Source organism: Equus caballus, chromosome 10 (assembly GCF_041296265.1).
Source record: "Equus caballus isolate H_3958 breed thoroughbred chromosome 10, TB-T2T, whole genome shotgun sequence".
NCBI classification, from domain to species: domain Eukaryota; kingdom Metazoa; phylum Chordata; class Mammalia; order Perissodactyla; family Equidae; genus Equus; species Equus caballus.
This window is the reverse complement of record NC_091693.1, coordinates 56,436,611-56,445,000: the sequence shown is the minus strand read 5'-3', so window position 1 is coordinate 56,445,000 and position 8,390 is coordinate 56,436,611. Positions and strand designations below refer to the sequence as shown.

General features: G+C 36.7%; 1 non-coding gene across 1 annotated transcript; it reads left to right on the top strand.

The window, feature by feature from the left end:
• Positions 1-6,905: 6,905 nt before the first annotated feature.
• MIR1302E-6 (microRNA mir-1302e-6) lies at positions 6,906-6,957 on the top strand. The gene has a single exon (NR_032889.1). It is a non-coding gene; the product is annotated as a microRNA mir-1302e-6 (primary transcript).
• The last annotated feature ends 1,433 nt before the right edge of the window (positions 6,958-8,390 follow it).

Sequence of the window (8,390 nt, the reverse complement as noted above, 5' to 3'; positions counted from 1 at the left end):
TGGACCCATGAGCTACGATGACTATCAATGGTCTCAGAACTCCTCCTGGAGGACACAAGGTTAAGAGAAGTGAGAAGGAAGAAAACGCCTGACCCGCCTCTCAGCAGTCACTGTTCTGAGTCTCTGACTCGGAAACTGTGACCTGTTTCAGAGTTTAGAGCTCAGATTCTCCAAGGTCACCAACAATGCTCCTTAGCTGTAATTTCAAGGGAGCTCAGAAGATTCTTACATAAATGTCTTAACAAGGGCAAAAGCTCTAAGGGAAAGGTTAGCTATAAATATAACCCTATAAAATAATAGGATATTCTTACTCAGTTTGTCCAGAATTTATACTTTTTAAAAAATTATTTGTTTCTAGATCAAGGAATTGATGGTTCTGGCAACAGCATAATGAGAAATATGCATGTTCATAGCTAGACAAAAAATAATTTCCAAAGATGTTTGGAATTGTATAGTTGTCACTGTACTCTAGGAATTCTCAACTACCAACATTTGGGGAAATGTTTTCTTACATTTTATTATGAAACATGAAAGCTGAGAGAGCATCCGGAACACTTTTCATAACATTCAGAGTTCTGGAACATTGAATAACCTGAGCAATGTTTTATATTCACTTTCCATACATAACCACTTTGCACTCAAAAATACAATATGGTTTGCCATTATCATGTTAGAAAAATTTGTTTTACATTTTCACAATAATCCAGATCAAAGACATATTCGCTGAATATGTTTGGGAGCACCCATTAATTACTTCACTACTGCTTTCACTTTTTAAAAACCAAGGAAGAAACGTAGAAAAAACAAATTTGTAACAAATTACTTTAAATAAAATTAGAGCTACTGCATTACAGGAATGTCCTTAAGCTACCTAGCTTTTATTTTTTATGTATACCTAAAACTTCAGACCTGCTGAACTATTCTAGTGTAATGTCATTTTAAAATTTGTATAAACATCTATCAGGTTGAGAATGCCTGCTGGCTTTCAGCATGAATTGAACCATCACTAAGAAAACTTTCCCAAAAGAGTATACAATGAAAATTCTTTTGTAGCCATTAGTTGCAATTACCTCTTGTAGTAGAGTTACGTCTTGTAAGATAGTAATGCTCATTCAACCAAAAGGACAGACTGTATTTTTTTAGCTAAATAGAGGCTCTCGAATCATTAATAGCTGCTGCTAACAAAATGACAAAGCATCCTTTTAAAGTTTGATTTAGAGCGTTAGTTCTAAGTTCATATCCCTCATTAGCTCTGATTCATAACTAGACAAGACAGGGCCAATATTACTACTTTGAAGTGAAATACTATCGTATCTTGATTATTTTTGCTTGAAATTTATCTGTTTCTTTGGGGTACCCAAATGTAAATTGTTCTTGTCTTTTGGACATTTATTCAGATTTTAGGAAAGTAATTTCTGGTGAATAAAAACAAATAAATTATTAAAATTCTATTAGAATTAATTTCCTCTTCCCTAGAGATTCAATGTTTGGAGATAGGCTAAATCTCATATTTTCTATTTAATGGACCAATGCAGATGTGTGAAAAGTATCTGTGCTTATACAATAATAATGTCTAATTTGCCTCTCCCCCAGGATTATTTTGAACATTAAGGAAGATAAAATATATGAAAATACTTTATAAATGATAAATAAATAAATTTTTAAAGTACTCTTTACTTTTATTTTCCAAATCTGACATACTCAACATACAGAATAAGTATTTATTAATTCTCTTCCCTATTATTTTTAGGTGTTTACTCACTAATATTGATATGAAGTTCGTCTTCCTTTACTCAGCATGAGAGGTTCAAGGAAGGCTCACCAGAGAAATCTGGATACTTCAACTGAGACTTCCAATTGTTAGTTCATCCTAGATGATATCAACAACACAAGCCACTAAACAGCTTTTCTTGGGGGCTAGCCTGGTGGCGTAGTGGTTAAGTTCACGAGCTCCGCTTCAATGCCCTGGGGTTCGTGGGTTCAGATCCTGGGTGTGGATATACACACCACTCATCAAACCATGCTGTGGAGGTGTCCCACAGACAAAACAGAGGAAGATTAGCATGGATGTTAGCTCAGGGACAATTTTCCTCAAGTGAAAACAGGAAGAATGGCAACAGACGTTAGCTCAGGGTCAATCTTCCTCAAAAAAACAAAAACAAAACTTTTCTGCCTTAAATGTCCAACAGCACCTTACTTACTTCCTTGGGCTAATGTAAAACCCTCTTGAGGTTCCATTTCACCATCTAACTATGCTACTTTGCAGGGTAGAATGGACCAAGGCTGTCACCTTAGAAAGCACTGGTCAGAGCTCTGAAAACATGAGACATAAAAAGATATTGGAGGAAACTGAGAAGATACCCAAAGCATTGCAAGCTGCTTATGGAGTTGACAGTGGGCAGGAAAGGAGAAGTTTAGGTCACATGAAGTCTGGGAAGCAAACAAGTCCACAGTGTGAAGCAGCGCTGCCGCATTTCACGAGAATTTGGTGCCCTGAACAACAGCATCCTGAGCACAGTAAGAATGAAATCCAACTCATTCTTCCCACAGTCTTGCTCCTTGAAGCTGCCCTAGGTTCCCTCTAAACACACATTTTTCTTGACGTGCTCCTTAATTTGTATGCCTAGGAGGCTGTTCCTTGCTCAGAAGGGCAACTTTTTTCTCACTCTTCCTGGTAGAAAGAGAGTATTTTATTACAATTTGCAGAAAAAAATGCAGTATAGACTGGCTGTGGCTCTGGGCTGAAGACAAACTTGGTAGACTAACTATTGCTTCCAGGGCAAAGACCAGGGGAAAGGTGTTTCCCTAGAGTGGGTCTTCATCCTCCACACAGTCTATGAAGTGGCTATGAGGCAAATTTGTGAAAGCTAAGGACATCCAAGAACCCTGGAGTTAAAACGATTGTGTGTATCAAAACAATTCCCAGTGAAACTATAAAATTCTACTTTAGTACTTGGACAGACCCCAGATATCACGGGCAGCGGGGTAGGGTGAGGATAAGAAATGTGTTAGAGTCTCCCAAGGAAAGTAATCTTTTTTTCTTAAATGTGTCTTTCCCACACTAGCTATAAGTTCCATGATGACAGATGCTGTGTGTTTTTTGACCACTGTATATACTTTACCTAGCAGTGCTCAATAGTAAATACTTGCACAGTGCTCACTGTGAGCCAGGTACTGTCCTAATCACTTTATATTTAATAACTAATATAATACAGCATTCCTATAAAGTAGATACTATTATTATTATTCCTAATTAGTGGATAAGGACCTATGGCATAATTAATCTTAAACAATCTCATGATAAATCATACAGGTAGGGCTGAGATTTGAACCCAATCAATCTAGCCGCCCCAGAGTCTGCCCTCTTAACCACCTCCATACAATTCCAAATAAATACTTTTATGAATGAATGACATAATGTAGTAAATTAAGAGAATTATAATGTAATCTTAACTACATTGAATTTTAAATTATTTTTGGTTTCTGCAAAAATTTCAATTGGGCACCCAATGCTTCAGAAATTGTGCCCCCTGACTTATATTATATTGCAAATACAGACAAGTGAGAAAGCTGTTATAGCAGCACGTATCCAAGTGTTGTGATGAGAAAATAAAAGCAGCTATGGGAGCACAAGGATGTCCAATCCAGTCCTTGGGGGAGGGAGTCAGGCAAGGCTTTTCTTTTTTTGAGGAAGATTAGCCCTGAGCTAACACCTGCCACCAATCCTCCTCTTTTTTGCCGAGGAAGACTAGCCCTGAGCTAACATCTGTGCCCATCTTCCTCTGCTTTATATGTGGGATGCCTGCCACAGCATGGCTTGCCAAACAGTGCATAGGCCTGCACCCGGGATCCAAACCGGCAAACCCTGGGCTGCCAAAGGGCAACGTGCAAACTTAACCACTGCACCACCGGGCCAACCCCAGGAAAGGCTTTTAAGAGGAAGGAACATCACAACTGAAATGAAATTTAGAGTATGATGGAGACAAAAAGGAAGGAGGGATGTTCCAGGCAGGATAATTCCAAATACTACATCCAAATGGATAAAAGATACTAGAGTGCACCTGAAGAACAGAAAAAGGAAATGTTCAGTATAGTTGTGGCATAGAGCACGACGGAGACAAGGAAAAAGATAAAGCCTACAAAAAAATGGGTGACAAATCTTAGAGGGCCTGAGAAAATATAAAGAGTTTGGATTTTATCCTTAGGATTTGGAAGTCAGTGATGGATTTCATGTGGGGCACACCAAAGAAGTGATATGACCAGATTTACATTTGATTTCCTTGGGTACTTGTGGAGAGTAGATTGGAGAGTGCCCAGGCTGTGGGCTAGAAGTCATTTTAAAAGGCTAAGTAATTTAGGAAAGAAATGAAGTATCACACATGGTGAGTTTGAGATGTCTAAAAGACAATCAAGTGAAGATGTCTAGAACAGTGAGTCTCTAGGGATGGAGCTCCACAGAGACTTCTGAGCTAGAGAAACTGATATTAGTCCTCAGTCTAAGGATGGCCTTCAATACTCAAGAGTAGATGAAGATTACCAGGAAGAAGATGGAGTGAAAAGAGTCTCCAGGTCAGAATCTCAAGGAACGTCAACATTTAAAGCTTGGATAAAGGAAAATAAGTCTGAGAGAGGGAGTAGGATGTACATTTTCAAAACCAAGAAGAGCATAGTAAGCGAAGTCTAAATCCATCCACAGGTCAACTAATATAAAGTTGAAAATATCCATTGCAATTAGCCCCAGGGAAGACCTGTGTGACCTGAATGAAAGCAGCTTCCCATTGGAGTCTTGAAGTCTTGGAATAATAAACTGAAGAGTAAGTACAAAGTGAAAAATATACAACTTTTTCAAAAATTATGGCCTTTAATAGGAAGAGACAGGGCAATAGACGGGAGAGGCAGTCTGAGTCCAGAAAGAAACTGTTCTTTTTAAGATAGCAGAGATGTGAGTATATTTGAGTACTCATGGCAGGTAGTCGATGGAGAAGGGTTGAAGGTACAGGAAACAGAAGGGATAATCACTACAGCAAGAGCCCTGAGAAGTCAAGAAGAGAAGGAATACAAGACCCAGGTCTGGGGATTGGCCCAGAAAGGAGAGATTTGCTCAACTGTAAAGGAAGGAGGGAGGAAATAAGAATGAGAATGCAAGTAAGTGTGCAGGTCGAACTGTCAGGAAGATAGGAGATTTTTCATCTGATGGATACAATTTTCTCTATGAAGCCAGTAAATTTTGGTGTGCTTGTGCTCACTGGTATCTTCTTTGTACTTCTTGGAGAGATATATGTATATATAGTATATGTATTAGGTTAATACTTTTTTTTTATTTGAGGAAGATTAGCCCTCAGCTAACATCCATGCCCATCCTCCTCTATTTTGTATGTGGGACGCCTGCCACAGCATGGTTTGATAAGTGGTGTGTAGGTTCGTGCCCGGGATCCAAACCGGCAAACCCCAGGCTGCCGAAGCGGAGTGCCTGAACTTAACTACTCTGTCACCAGGCTGGCCCTAGGTTAATACTTTGAAAACAGCATATAGCTTAACATACCTTAATATCCTATATAGCATCTGTTATAATACCTCACAAATAATGCAGTAGGAAATGAATAAATATACAGTGATTAATTTTTAAAAACATCATTTTATGCTTGTGCTAACACCTGAATAAAGGTATGTCAACTTATTTTAAGTGAGAATGCATTCAAGGTTCTTTTAACGTATTCTTGTGTCTACCACATGCAACAATAAATGCAAAACAAAACTTGGAGACCAAGAATATTATTCCAACATTTCTATTTTTTTGGAGGGCTATGAATTAGGCTGCCTATTATATATAAAGTAACAAATTCTGTTGTTTGTTTGCTCCACATGTTTTTATGTTTTAAAATAAGAAAGAATTATCCAATGATATCTATTAAATTATGCTCAATAGATCAATCCCTTTATGGTTATGCCTTAAAACAAAATACTTCTTATTCCAGGTATTAGCATACTGTCAACTACATATTATAGCTTAAACTTTATTTAGAACGATAACTGTGAGACTATTAGACAAAGGTCCAAATAAACCTATATTTGCTACTGGAAACTTCTGAGAAAAGAATTTGAGACTAAATTTCACTTACTCTTTTTCATTTAAAAAATGGTGCATGTCTGAGGGCCAACAGTTATTCAACTATATCATCAAACATTGTCTTAAAGTGATGCTTTAAAAAAAATAAGCAATTAGGGCAAAGTTAGGTGCCCAGATTCTGACCGCTCTTCTTCCATCAGTTGTAAAAGCTGAAGTCACAATTTTCTTATCCAATTTGAGTTTTGCATACAAAATTTGAATTAGGAGGTTTTCACTCAAATCCCTGTCCCCTTTCTCCCCACAACCGTTTTGAACTTCAAACTTTCCTTTTGACTTTTGCTGTCTGTAAGGAAGTTTAATTTTCTGTCAAGAGTAAACTTATTTCCTTTCTCATGCAATTCATAAATGATGAAAATCATTTTGTAGTCTTGTAGATGGCAGGTCCATGTTTCTCTCAACTCAAGTGGGTTGAATTTGCCAATCTCAAAAGACATTTAATAGATCTTTAGGGTATCACCATACCACCTTTTACTTACACATGTCTTGCTGTCAAATAATTCTGGATGTTTAAGGTAAATTTGTTTAAGTTAAAACTACCATCACAACATTTCAATAAGGTAGTTGAAGGCTTACCACCAGTGCAAAGACGAAAAACGCTTGGCTTGTTGTTACATGAAATGCTAGGGCAAATCCTGAAAGAGCAGATCTCCAGATCGTTATACAGGTTATAGATACCCACTTCTTAACATTTTGGCTTTACCAAGGGTTGCCTGATTTTGCAAATAAAAATAAAGGACACTCAGTTAAATTTGAATTTCAGATAAACAATGAATCATTTTTTAGTATAAGTATACACCCCCATGCAATGTTTGGGATATACTTATACTAAAAAATGATTCATTGCTTATCTGAAATTCAAATTTAACTAGGCATTACATATCTTATCTGGTAACCCTAAATGCTCCTCATCTGAGAAGAGAAATATTGATAACACTGTCTCTTTGAATGATTCTTCTGGCCCAAACAATATTGCAAACTCATGTTTCCAAATCTCTACCGATAGTTAAAATTAGAAATTTTCTCAGAACTCCTTAAAACAAGAAATTCTTGACTCTTCCAAGCCGAGATTCTTATAACCAAATGCCTATCTTGGCAATCGTAACTATTTTTTTATAAACGTGAAAAAAAATCCAAGAAAGCCTGACCCATAATAGCTTAATATCCATACCCAAAAGGGAACTGGAGGAAATAATCAAAGAACAATTTGCAAACTCTTAGAAAACTGAGAGTTGCTAGAGAAACTGAGTATAACACAACGAAAAAATAATGGCACACCAATCTAGGATTGGATATTGTAGGTAAAGAGAAGCAAGAAGTAGGACACAACATTAGCATTTGCTTTGCCTATGATATACTTAGCATAAATAGTCTAGGGCAACATGCTATTATTAATGACCAAATGTTTGGAACATCACAATGAAAGACCATCATCAATGGCTCACAAGCAATAGAAATGCAATGAGTAGTCATCCCTGGAAATCTGCCTTGGCTCAAAGTCATTTAAAATTATTTTAATGACTAAATGCTAGGCAACAATTTTTTATAGCACCAAGAATTGTTGATAAGAGTTGCTAAAGAAAAAAAAATAGGAAAGAGATGAGACTAAATCTCTAAGACTGTCTATATACTGACAAACAGTCAATTCTTCTAACAAAATGATTTCAAAAGGTTCGAAATTAAGAGCAGAATTTGCATGGGAAAAGCTACATAAAAATACTCGATTTGTAAAAACTTGCATCACTTGCCAACAGACCCAGCCCATATTCACAAGTCCAAGGAATCTGCTAACACATTTAAAAATAAGGTTATTAATAAAAAATAATTGAGTTACTCTATCTTTCTGACTAAGCCAATTTTATTGGGAGTAGTAAATGGGAGACAGTTTGAAACTGCTGTTTTCATGATGTTGAAAGGAGGCAGTATTAGTGTCCACTTAGGTTTGGATTTATCTATTCAGCCTATTTCAAGTCAAAGCTGCTAGTCATAATAACCTTAAATGGTTCTTATGATTTGGGCATAGCCCATTTGCCCACTTTCATATAGAAATGCATCTATCTAAATAGGCCAATTTTTGAATATGAACAATAGTATATATTCCTTATCTTATATATTTGAACAATAAGATAGAGGAGATTCTGATTGGCTTGAGAAGTGCAGAAAAATTTTGTAGTTCTAGAATTGACCAAATGAATATAAATCAACCAGCAGCTAGGCCACTGCAAATACAGGAGAAAATTGTTAAGAACAATAAAGCAATGCATTC